Source organism: Artibeus jamaicensis, unplaced genomic scaffold, assembly GCF_021234435.1.
Source record: "Artibeus jamaicensis isolate MK-2021 breed Jamaican fruit bat unplaced genomic scaffold, CSHL_Jam_final contig_335, whole genome shotgun sequence".
Classification (NCBI taxonomy): domain Eukaryota; kingdom Metazoa; phylum Chordata; class Mammalia; order Chiroptera; family Phyllostomidae; genus Artibeus; species Artibeus jamaicensis.
This window is the reverse complement of record NW_026521800.1, coordinates 1135316-1148676: the sequence shown is the minus strand read 5'-3', so window position 1 is coordinate 1148676 and position 13361 is coordinate 1135316. Positions and strand designations below refer to the sequence as shown.

Genomic DNA, 13361 nt, shown 5'->3' with positions numbered 1-13361 from the left:
GCACTATTTTATAATGAATAGCATATTTTTGGACCATAAGATACACCTAGGTTTTAGAGTAGGAAAAAATATTTTGAAGCAAAAATTGTGGTAAAATATTTAATAACATAATATTTCACCAATGTAAATGTAAATAGAACTCAACAGCAGCATTAACAACCATTATTCCTCTGGGGGTTGGGGGGTGTGTGTCTTATAGTCCAAAAAATACTATGTATTTTCTGTTGGGCAAAAAAGTAAAAATAAATAAAAGTGGGCTGCAAAAGCTAACTAAATTAAAAATTTAGAATTTTTAAATTAAAAATTTTAGAATTAAAAATTTAGATATTCTGCCCTGCCTGGTGTAGCTCAGTGGATTGAGCGCAGGCCTGGGAATCAAAGGATCAGGGTTTGATTCCCAGTCAGGGCACATGCCTGGGTTGCAGGCCAGTTCCCAGCGGGGGACACATGAGAGGCAACCACACATTGATATTTCTATCCCTCTCTCCTTCCCTTCCCCTCTAAAGATAAAGAAATAAAATCTAAAAAAAAATTAGAAATTCTTTAAAAGAATATTTTCAAATGGTCCAGATTTTAAACATACATTTTAAAAGCAAATAAAAAGGCAAAAGGTCAGAAGAATAATATACATTTATGTAAAATGCTATGGATGGCAAAGTATAAACGGCTTGGATGATAACAAAATTTCAAGGAGTTACTTAGGACTTCCCAAAGCAATCATTTTTCTATTTGGACATTTAAAAATATCTATTGGTCATTGATTTAATCTATATAACCTACCTCACATATGAATGCTAAATACCTACCCACCCCATCTCTCTGATCCTGACACAGGTAAAATGATCCTTTAACAAACTGTGCTGCCACTTATACTACCATGGCTAACAGTTATTGAACATCTACTACAGCTGCTACCTTATTGGGTGCTTACCTTGCTTACTACATGATTCCATTACCCATTTTTCAAATAAGAAACCTGGGGTTAGAGAACTTAAGTAACTTCTCTATTATACAGCAAGTTGTAGAGCCTAAATTCAACCCAAAATCTGACTCACAACTGCATCTTCAAGGCTCCATGGTAATTTCCAGGACAGAATATACACTATCATCTCTTTGGATTCCATGTATACAGCATTGACAGAGTCCAATGGATGGGATTAAGGACTGAATAGAAAACATGAAAAGAGAGGAACTACAGTGGTTTCACACTGAGTCTGCTTTTGGTACCCTATACAACATAGTCACAATTTATCCTAATTAAATTATTATTGCACAAGGTAAATAAACACTTCAAAAAATGATAAGGTTTCTTTTCAAATGCATTACTATATGCAATTGCATCAACGTGAACAGTCATTTGAGGACAATTGCTCTGAAACCAAATGTGAATTACAGCAATGTTCTGCATCATTAACAGCAAGGCATTGTGTGGTAGAGAGGCTGATATTTCTGTGGTGCCTATCATGAAACCAGAAGTTGATGTGGATTATCTCAGTGCTTTTCTTTCTTCACTAAAGGAAAGAGAACCAAAGGACACAGTAGTAGAAATGTGGAACAGAAATGCTTACAAGCTGAACACATAAATACTCTTCATACAGATGAGAAAGCAGAAGAAACATTGTTCAAACCCAAAAGTGGTTCAGAAGAAACCCTCCAGAGGGAAAAGTCATGGGTTTCTGATATTGCTGTTCATCTTATAAAGCTCTAAAAGCTTTAGAAAACATAGAAAATGTTTCATAGAAACATTTTCATATGTCTCATAGAAACATAGAAATGTTACATAGAAAATAATCAAGATAAAACCTTAATTTAAGTAATCCCTATGGTGGCTGGGGGCTCATAAAAGGCAAGATCTAACAAGAATATTTTAAGCATGTGAGATACACAGAAGCACAAGCTCATCACATTTTAACTCAATCTTTGCTGATGAAACAATTCCACATTCTAGCCTGAGATAGCTGGCCATTGTTAACAAGTTTCAGTGTGAGCCTAATCTCACAGTCAGAGAAAAAAATTATGCTTGCTTTCTCAATAACCTAAACAAGGGAAGTATTGGAACACGAAATTGTGGAGCAACATTAAGACAACATTTTAAAAGGTGAATTAGAAATAGATAATGTTTTCAAGTTACAAAGAATTTCTGCATTATAACATTAAAACAAATATGATAAGGTTACTTCAACAGCATTTGAAATTTAACCAGTTCATAAGCTAATCACCAATTCAGCTAATTTTAGGTATATAAGTCAATCTTTGCCTTTGCTAATAGATCAAAAGTCTAAAGCCTATATGAAACAGCCCTTAACAACATACTTGCTCTGAACAGTATCAACTGTAAATACAAGTACAAGAAACGCAAGTAATGAAGAAAAATCCAAGATAACGTTAATGGAAAAATACCACTGGGTAGTATAGACAAACAAAATAGTTTAAATAGGTTGAGTACAAGAAAAAATGAGGTCAGCCCTGGCCATTGTGACCTGGTCTGTTGGAGCATCGTCCCATAAACCAAGGGGTTGCAAGTTGGATCCTCAGGCAGGGTTGTGTGTACAGGAGCCAACTGACCAGTGTTTCTCTCTTACATCTTGATGTCTCTCTCTCTCCCTCTCTGGCCCCCTTCACCTCTCTAAAAGCAATGAAAAAATGTTCTTGGGTGAGGATTTTAAAAAAAAAGAAATGAGGTCATAACTATGAACTCAAGCTGTGTAAACCAGAATTTTTTATTTTTAATATATTTCATTGATTATGCCATTACAGTTGTCCTATTTCCCCCCTTCATTCCCCTCCACCCTGCACACCCCCTCCCCCACCATTCCTCCCTCTTTAGTTTATGTCCATGTGTCTCAAGTTCTTTAGATTCTATATTCCCCATACTATTCTCACCCTCCCCCCTATCTATTTTTTACCTACTGTCCATGCTACCCATTCTCTGTACCTTCTCCCCCTTCCCCTCTTCCCACACCCCTGTTGCTAACCCTCCATATGATCATTTCTATGGAGAAACCAGAATTTTAATAAAGAAGAAGAGAGGGAAAGTGAAAGGAGCAGGAGCAGAAGGAGGAAAAAACAGGAGGGTAAGGAAAAGGAAGAAGAGGAAAAGGAAAAAGGAGAAAGAGAAGGAGGAGGAGGAATAAAAGGAGGAGAGGGAGGTGGGGAGGAATAAGAGGAGAGGAGAGGAAAATGGGGAAGAGGAGGAGGAGGAGGTTTAAAACCTCAATAATAGTACCAAACTGACATTTTGGTGTTGATGTGCTCTGTCTTAGAATGAAGCTATGCCTACAGTCACAAAACATTTCTACAAACTGATATTTTTAAATGTTTAATTTAGCTGTATGACTCTATTAGAAAGGATCTAACTCAAGGGATTACCAGCTTTATTAGATAGAAAAAATTTTTAAATCACTAGTCTCTGACTAACAAGTAAAGAGAATTCTTTGGCAGAATGGAGCATGGGGTAGGGGGTGGGGAATGCTGTGAGGAGACAGCATTAGAACTGAGAAATGAAAACCTAAAGGTGCCCACAGGACACAAGAGAGTTGTTAAACAGCTTCTTTTGGAAGGGGAGATGGGCAGAAGAGACAGGCTCATTTAAAATTTTTCAGAATTATTTCACTGCAGATTACATGATACAGATGCTCTCTTCATTTTTACTTAACAAAATAATCAGCAAACTCCATATCACTCATAATGACTTTGCTGTGAATGGACTCCTACAGCAAATAAAAGAGGTTCCTAGTTCTGTGTTCTGCTGGGTGGGACATGGAAACAGAGTACACTAGTGAACATGAACATGATGTTAAGCAGAAGAGACTTTTTAATTCCAAACTGCATAACTCAAAAATGACAGGCCAGTATAAAATCAGTGCCATCTAGAGGCAAAGAACATAGAGAACTTGTGTTACCCCTAGTGATGGTATACAATCTTTTCATCAAGAAACCACTCTTTTCATTATTTATTCCTCATGAACCTATTTAAAAAAAATTTTTGTCTAACAAACTGCATTTACTAGATAATGATACTTTTTAAAAGACACATACAACCGATAGGGTTATACTGACATGATAAAATTCAAGTTGGTATTTATTGTTCTATACAGGCTTTCCCCCTTCAACTGTATGTATGATTTCTCAAAGAGATAAGAAGTAGGGGTTAGTACAAGACAATTCCAAAGACAGGAGACACTGTTTAAATTGCTGATTCCATTTATGTTTCTGAATCATCAATACACAAGTGCTCCTCTCACTGCCAAAGATCATTGAAAAGGCCACAGCAAGAAGGTCTGGAAACACAGACAAAAATAAATACAGGTTATAATACATAAAGATTGGCTCACTAATCATTACACATACTATTGTAAGATGTCAACAACATGGAAAACAGTGTGGGGCACAGGAGAACTCTCTGCTCTGTCTTAGAAACTTTTTATGTGAACTCAGAACTATTCTAAAGTAAAATGATAATCCAAAAATTGAATACAGGGACCATATACTCTGCTGATCGAGGTCAGCATGCTAAAGAGAGACTTATGGCCAAACGGCAGCATTTGAAACTCTTGCTGTGAAAGGAGACAGGCTACTGTGATTTTTAACCAACTTAGGAGCAACAGGAAAGCTTTCTGTGCAACAGGTGTGACCTCAAGACTAAGGAAGTCTTGATCATCAAAGTGCCTTGAACACAGCAGATCCTCTGCTCATTTCTTCTTAATTACTTAATTTATTTAAGACTGCCTCTCTAAGCACGTGCTGAGTCAAGAATCAAATCTCAGAGAAGAAAGTACCAGTTGCTCTCCCCAATTAACTTCAGAGACTATTCTAATCTTGTATCTCACTCCTGAAAATGTCTATCCCACCTATACTACTTTCACTAGGGGAAAACTAAAATTGGTTTTTCCTTCTCCCTAAGAGAAGTCATCAGGTAAGAGAGTCCCCAACTTCTAGCCTTTCATTCCTATTCATAAATGCATTTGCCTCTGCAGTCACGCTTCAATCCTTCATGCCCATCTTAGTTTAGAAACAAAACAAACAAACAAAAAAACCCAAAAGGTACATTTCCCTCTCTAGTCAAGCTCAAGGCATTAGTAACCCCTCTCCTAGTGACCTGAATACAACCTGAATACAACCAACGCCATCACTTTCTGTATCCTCAGATGTTCTTATTTAGAAATCATCTCAGGTCTCCTATACCTTTAATCTATGACTCTTTCTCCTCAGTAAACATATTCCCCTTAAACAGTCTACAAAACAAATGAAACTCCCACTAATCCCATTTCATACTACAAACTACCCTTTTTCTTCACAGTTAAGTTGGTCATTCTTCACAGCTTCCCCTCCTTGCTTTCCTGTTGCTAAATATTTGTATTCCTCAGCCCTCATTCTCAGTTTTGTACACTTCTAACTCTGCTTGCTCTCCCCTAGATGAAAGCAGCTAAACTCATAGCTCCAACTACCATCTGTATGGATTAGAATCTCCATTTCCATCTTTAACAATGGGGCCAGGGAGATATATATGTACTTGCCTACTGGATAACTCCACTTGCAAATCCTCCACCCAAACATACACAACAAACTCAACTAGCTCTCTTGACCCCTACCCCAAAACACATTTCTCCTCCTGGGATCCCTAACCTTGGGTATAGTACTGAGAAAGAAAAGTAAGAGTTATCTTCAAATGCTTTTTCTTTTCCCCATGCAGCTACCAAGTCCAGTAGATTCAACCTACTACACACTCTCAAGTCCATGCTTTCACATCTGTCATTCCTCCATTTCTCTGTCTTAGCCTGCAATGGTTTCTTGGATGATTATAAATAATACTCTAATTAGTCTCATCATCTCTATTCTTTTCCTACATTGCTCTACTCCATCGACTACTCCACAAAATTTTTTTAATGCCAATATGACTGTATCACTCTTTTGCATAAAAAAGTATTAAAGATTTCTCATTCTTTTAAAAATAAAGCTCAAATTCCACAAGGTTGCCTAGAAGTCCCTTCATGAAGCAGTTTATTTATTTATCTTTCTTAATTGTTGTTCAAGTACAGTTTTCTGTTTTTTTACTCCCATCCCAGCTCACCCCCCCAGTGCTCCCCACCTCCCTCTCATTTCCACCCCCTCCCCCAGTTTTTGTCCCTGTGTCTTTTATACTTGTTCCTGTAAACCCTTCCCCTTTTCCCCTGAAATTCCCTCACTCTCCCCTCTGGTCCTTGTCCGCCTGTGTTCTCTATTTCAGTGTCTTTGGTTATATTTTGCTTGTTTGATTGTTTTCTTGTTTAGGTTCTTGTTAAAGGTGAGATCATGTGGTATTTGTCTCTCACCACCTGGCTTATTTCACTTAGCATAATGCTTTTCAGTTCCATCCATGCTGTTGCAAAGGGTAGGAGCTCCTTCTTTCTCTCTTCTGCATAGAATTCCATTGTGCAAATGTACCATAGTTTTTGGATCCATTCATTTACTGATGGGTACCTAGGTTGCTTCCAGCACTTGGCTATTGTAAATTGTGCTGCTATGAAAATTGGGGTGCATGGGTTCTTTTGGATTGGTGTTTCAGGGTTCTTAGGGTATAATCCTAGCAGTGGAATTGCCGGGTCAAAAGGCAAATCCATTTTTATTTTTCTGAGAAAATTCCATACTGTTTTCCATAGTGGTTGTACCAGTCTGCAATCCCACCAACAGTGAACTAGGGTCCCCTTTTCTCCACAACCTCTCCAGCACCTGTTGTTTGTTGCTTTGTTTATGATGGCCATTCTGACTGGTGTGAAGTGGTATCTCATTGTGGTTTTAATTTGCATCTTTCTGACAGCTACTGATATTGAGCATCTTTTCATGTGTCTCTGGATACTCTGTATGTCCTCTCTGGAGAAGTGTCTGTTCAAGTCCTTTGCCCATTTCCTAATTGGGTTGCTTGTCTTCTTAGAGTGGAGTTGCGTAAGTTCTTTATATATTTTGGAGATTAACCCCTTGTCAGAGGTATCATTCACAAATATGTTTTCCCATATGGTTGGTTCTCTTTTTATTTTAATATTGTTTTTTAGCCATACAGAAGCTTTTTATTTTAATGAGATCCCATTTGTTTATTCTTTCCTTTATGTCCCTTGCTCTAGGGGACATATCGGTAAAAATGTTCCCTCATGAAACATCTGAGATTTTCCTGCCTATGTTCTCCTCTAGGACTTTAATGGTGTTATGGCTTATACTTAAGTCTTTTACCCACCTTAAATTTATTTTTGTGTATGCTGTAAGTTGGTGCTCGAGTTTCATTTTTTTTGCACGTAGCAGTCTAGTTTCCCCAACACAGTTTGCTGAAGAAGCTATTTTGTTGAAGAGGCAACTTTTTACTCCATTTAATGTTGCTGCCCCCTTTGTGGAATAGTAATTAACCATAGAGATTTGGGTTTATTTCTTGGCTCTCTGTTCTGTTCCACTGGTCCATGTGCCTGTTTTAATGCCAGCACCAGGCTGTTTAGATTATAATGGCCTTGTCTATGGGCATACCACCCTGAACGCGCCCATTCTCGTATGAAGCAATTTATACCCATCTCTAACCATTTCCTACCACTTCCCCCCACTCCGGCCCCACCACTGTACACAGTCCAGGAATTCTTCACATTCCTTCATATCTTCGTGCCTCCAACTCTGCTACTCCCACTATTTGGAACACAGGCACCTTCTCTGCCTGGATCACTTCAAATTTCTCTTTAAGATTCTTTAGTAAGCCTTCTATTATTACCCCCAGGGATAAAGGTTTCCTTGTATGCCTTGACCATAACCCTTTTATTGTGCTGAATATGTTGTATAAGAGTTGCTAGTTTATCTGTCTCTCTCACTAGGCTGTAAACAAAAGGAACAACACTTAGGAACTTATGTTACAACAATTCTGTTTAGGATGAGGTTTCTAAGAACACGCAGTATCTAAACACAAAGGCAATCTATATCCAATTCAGTTCAAGCAAAACTTGCCACTAAGCAGATCACCTCTAAGCCCCAGGGACAAGCTAGTCTTCTGGAGAATGACAGATAAAGCCTGTAACTCCAGTGAATATAGCCTCGTGTATTTGGCAGACCCACTGTTTATTAATTCTTGGTTCACAGACAGGAAAATAAGTAAGAATCACTTATAAAAATAAGCATGCTCACATCTTATCACATGAATTCCCAAGCCTTAATTTCCCCTGAATGCAGCAAGCAAATTCAATTACATTATTTAAATCCAACTAAAGCATTTCAGCAAATATTAAGTATTCAAATCACTTTGGAGGAAGGACTGGATGTCTTATTGAGATGAATAGACAGACACATTAAAGGCAGAGCAGACTTATCCAAGTGGATTTCAGCTGCTAATTTCCACAGTTTTTAATTTCTCTAAACAACTGGCCCTAAGTGAGATCTTCTACTGTTCATCATTTGAGAAGGCTTGTGTTTGAAAGGGTGTAGTTAAATACAACTCTATCCTAGGGTCTCCATGGGAAGTCTGTTCCTGTTTCAGCTAATTGACATTGAATCAGTTTTGCCATTCCCTGGATTTTTGTAACACACCACATGCCAATTAATCAAGTTACAGAGATTAGCACAGGGGAGGGAATGCATTAAAACTCTGCACTGCAAAACCAGACTTTATTTTCTCCCTGCTGCTTGTCTTATTTCCTCTCCTTCACCTGAAACTTTGTGCCAGTGAAATAATGGGAAGAGATTTGTAACAGTCAATGTTCTATGGTGAGAGATGCTACAAAAACACATTGGTGATTGAAAGCAATTTTTGCCAGGCAGCTGAGCAAAATACTGGCTGGCAAGGATGCTATACAGGACCAGAAAGCTCAAGTCTCAAGTGGACAGATTCTGATGGGTTCAGCAGTTTTCCCTGAGAAACTACCCCCTCCACACACACACACACTGGACCTTCATTTGCAAACTCATACAGGTCCTGCTAGGTGAGGGGTGTCAAACCCATTTTCACCGGGGGTTACATTAGCCTTGTGGTTGCCTTCAAAGGGCCGAATGTAATTTCAACTCCTTAACAGTTAAGGCATAGTTACATATTTACAGTCCTAAAATTATTTCAGCCCTTTGAAGGCAACCACAAGGCTGATGTGGCCCCGGTGAAAAGTTTGACACCCCTGCACTAGACAATATCCCCCTTTACTTAAGCTTCCATGATAGAAACCTCCCATTGAATACAGCATAGAGGCTACTGAGCTCCTTGCTTAGTGACAAAAACCCATGTTCTCAAGAAGCCAGGATCAGAAGTACTCAGGACAGCTAGTTGGTGCCCACATGACTCCCCACAGCCGTTTTCCTGACAGGTCCAGCTGCACTCAGCAGCAATGTCAGTGGAGTATCAGTGATTTCTGCCTCCTCTCGTGCCCCAAAGATACTACCAAAGGCTTCTGGGGATCTCCAAAATCTGGTCAGTTGTTGTGCCTGCTTTTATCAACTCTGAGATATTTTGACAAGAATATTTTTCAGTACTTTTCTTTTCCTGGGGTTCTCCTATACGGGTACCAATGGGAGAAAGAAGTAGATTAATATTCTGCCAACATCTAGCCTATATAGAGAAAACATCAGAAACATCCATCTATCAAAGCAAGGAAGTTACATGAAGCTGTACACAAGCTACAATGAGAGATTCAATGTCTGTATGAGTTCAGGCAAAAAGCAACAATGGCAACAATAAAAAACACCCTGTCTAAGTGTGAACTGGTTCTCATGACAACCACCATTTAAAGGAGAAAACTTCGTCCATTCTGCTGTTAACTTTAAAATTGTGATATCCTATCATCCTTTTCCTAGACCATGACAACAGATAAAACAGAGAGAAAGGAACTGCATTTTTTTTCTTCAGGTAGCTAAACAGCTAATTCATGGTGCCAAGGGGTGAAATATAACAGTACTGAGCCCCATCTAAATTCTATCACCTACTCTAAAGGAAGATGACAGAAGTCATATTAGTAACCAACAGAAAAGACAGAAGTGGCTTTACAAACGTAGATCAAATCTAAAAACTAAGACCCACAAGATATCTGACTCATGTTGATGATGCACAGGTAGATCTACACTAAATGGGAACAGGGCAAACATCTACTTTGAAGATAAATACAGGGTATGGGTAGAGGACCTAGCATTTGCTGAGCAACTCCCAGTCACAAGGCACCATGCTAGGTTTTTCAACCACAACTCAGGAGTTGTCCCTGTTTTAGTAAAGAAAACTGAGGCTTCAAGTGGTTAAATAATTTCTCTAAGATCCTTAGAGTATGAAATTCAGAGCCACAATTTGATTCTCTCCTCAACAGTTCAAAAGATGGTGTCATTTCCCAAAAAAAGCATACATGATACCAAGGCTCAGAGATCAGCTCCAAGGGCCAACAACCCAAAGTTCAAGTCTCTTATTCAATCCTGAAGGGCAAAAAATGCATAATTCCTTACTTTAATACTTTTATGTACAAATAAAAGCTACTTACTAGTTATTGGCTAAATGGTTTACTAGGAATTTCTAAAACAAGGCATCCATAGGACAAAATTAAGGCATTATTAGAATTGATGAGGGACCCTCAAAGTTCTACCACAAAGTCCGGCTGCCCAAGAGAAGTGTGATGGTTAAGTGTATGTATCCACTTGACCAAGCCAGGATGCTCGGGTATTTGGTTACACATTGTTTCTGTATGTGTCTGTGACGGTGCTCCCAGGTGAGGTTAATATTTGAATCAGTACAGTGAGTAAAGCAGATTGCCCTCCCCAGCTTGAGTGGGCCTCATTTGACCTGTGAAGGCATGAACAGAATAAAAAACTGAGGAAGAATTTTTCCCTCTGCCTTTTATTTGTTATTTTATTTTTATTACAGTTTATATTAATTTTATATTTTGGTTTTTATTTTTTATTCCCCTCAAGCTGGGACGCAACTTAGACTTGGATCCCTACTGAAACTTCACCACTGGCTCTCCTGCTTCTGAGACCTTCGGTCTGGGCTTCTCAGCCTCCGTAATCACAGAAGCCACCTTATGATAAATCTCTTTATATAAAACCACATGCAGGTGGATACACACACACACATCTTATTTGCTCTATTTCTGAAGAATCTTCACTAATATAAACAGACAACACCAAAAATCTCCTACTGCCCTAAACACAATTATAAAGTTGGAATCTCTACAATTCACAAGAAAATTATCAGTCGATCTTCAGTGATACCCTAAGTTGGCTGTAGATTTCAAATGTTGGCAGAGCCTTTTAACAATAAGTCAATGTTTGTTGCATCATTATGAATGAATTTTTGTGGGGCACCAGATAAACACTACACAGTACAATATATATTGAAACATGATAGAATCAACATTTAACAATTATATCTTATAATTGTATTTAAGACACTATAGTTTAAATAAAAATCATTCATACCACTATTGACAAAGCGGAGAGTTAAATATTCTACATGGTCCTACCCACAAAATTCCCTAAGAAATAATACATCATTTGTATCATCACAGAGTTCTTTTTGTACTAAAAAGGTGAAAGTGTTGGGGCAACTGAACTGAAGAGTTATTCTCCTTATCTAAAAATCCACATGGTAAAAATAGTGAGAAATATCCCCCTGGAGAAGGTAACCCAAATTCCCTTTGAAACAATCTGTCACTACAATTCTCATGATGAGAAAGTTACTCTTTCTGCTTGTCTAATGCAAATCCTTCTAAGTTTTGGTTTAAGCTGGGTCATAAACACTAAACAACACATAAAACAAATCATCTAAACTTTCAACACACAACAGGCCTCCAAGAGTCAACTTTCAATGTATGTGTAGTAAGACAGGCTCCCCACAAGATCCATGCTGCCCAACTCTGAACCTGAGTCCCATCTCCAGGTAGCTCTGTGCCTAATGCAATGTCTAAACATGGAACAGCCATTTCTATTTCTTGAATCAGAATGGTCACTGCTCAGGAATATTCCTTACCTCCAGACACAGGCTGTCAGATGTAGGCAGAAAATGCTCCTTTGGCTTTCCAAACACATTCAATTCATCCTCCTGTTCTCAGACAGCCTCTGACTGCTTGATCTCAACCCTCAAATCACCCCAATAGCTGACATCTCGCTATTTCCCAGTTAGGCAGCATTCTCCGTCTTCCTACAGCTAACGTAACCCTAAATTCTGCTGCTATTTATGTAATCCACCACCAAACATAATCCCAGTTTAGTTCCCAGGTGATCCCAGAGAAGTATTATAAAGGAGAAGACAGAAGAAAGAAAATTGCTAAGAGAATAAAAAACAACAGCTTTTCCAATATACTACAGACTTTTAGGCTGGGAATTGCTGACATAGAGACCAACCTATTTTTTTCTCCTTGACAATGACTTCTAATATTATAATCTAACACAAGAGCATATAATATTTCTTAAACCATATACAAAATCCTATGTGTGTGTGTGGTGGAGGGGGGGGGTCAAAGCCTCCAGCAGATTTTCAAATGGTAAAAGAAAAAGGTTAGAAACCCCTGCCATGACAAAATGTTATCAATCATATACAACATTATATAAAGTCTCTATGGAGCTGGAAAATATGACAGTGTTTAGATGACACTCAGTTTACAAAAACTCTATTTTATCTTTCAAATTCATTCATATTTGTAATTTACAGTTTCACAGAGAACTACCCCAGAATGAGTCCAGAGGATGACATTGGAGAGTAAATTCAAGGACAAAGGCTCAGAAAGAAGACACCAAATGTGCCTGTAAAGGTCACACTATCAGTCAAACAGCAGGAGTGTCATCCCTTACATCTAAGAGTAGACCCAGGCATATAACATACAATTTGATGAGATGTGCATACACAGATTGCTAGCTGGTCCTAAGGCTAGCTAGTAAAGAAAGCTCTCTCTGACTACCATCGTGCAGGCACCTACCAAGCTGAAAATGTAAAGTATGCCACTCCATCCATACAAGCAGCTTTCAGTAATGTGCACCAGGCAAAGAAATGTGGTCTCCAGCAAGATGTGAAGTCTACTATGAAACAGCGTATCACTGTGAAAATATTTTTGCTACTTCCACATTTTACTTCATCTAGTACAAAAATATTGTTACTGTGATTACACGAATTTTGTGCAACTTAATGAGGCCCTCTGGGCCTCCGACAGCAAATGTTGAATATAAGTGGTAATAATTTTCCTGAGATCTTGGAGGAATGAGATATAGAGAATATCCATCTGTTTTTCTCTGGATGCTATATTGGTTCAGGAGCACAAGCTTTTACCCTTCAAAATATCCTCTATCCTCTATGTACCCAATGTACAAAGAGTCAATAACTAGAGAATATCCATACTACCTAAATTATATTCAGAAATTTTAAATTAGAATCAAGAACAAGTGTTTCTGACTTTCTAAATCTG

General features: G+C 38.3%; 1 protein-coding gene across 5 annotated transcripts in view; it reads right to left on the bottom strand.

Moving 5' to 3' along the window:
* Positions 1–13361, bottom strand: part of FARS2 (phenylalanyl-tRNA synthetase 2, mitochondrial) — a 571180-nt gene that overhangs the window by 409227 nt on the left and 148592 nt on the right. The gene's annotated exons all lie outside the window — the stretch shown is intronic.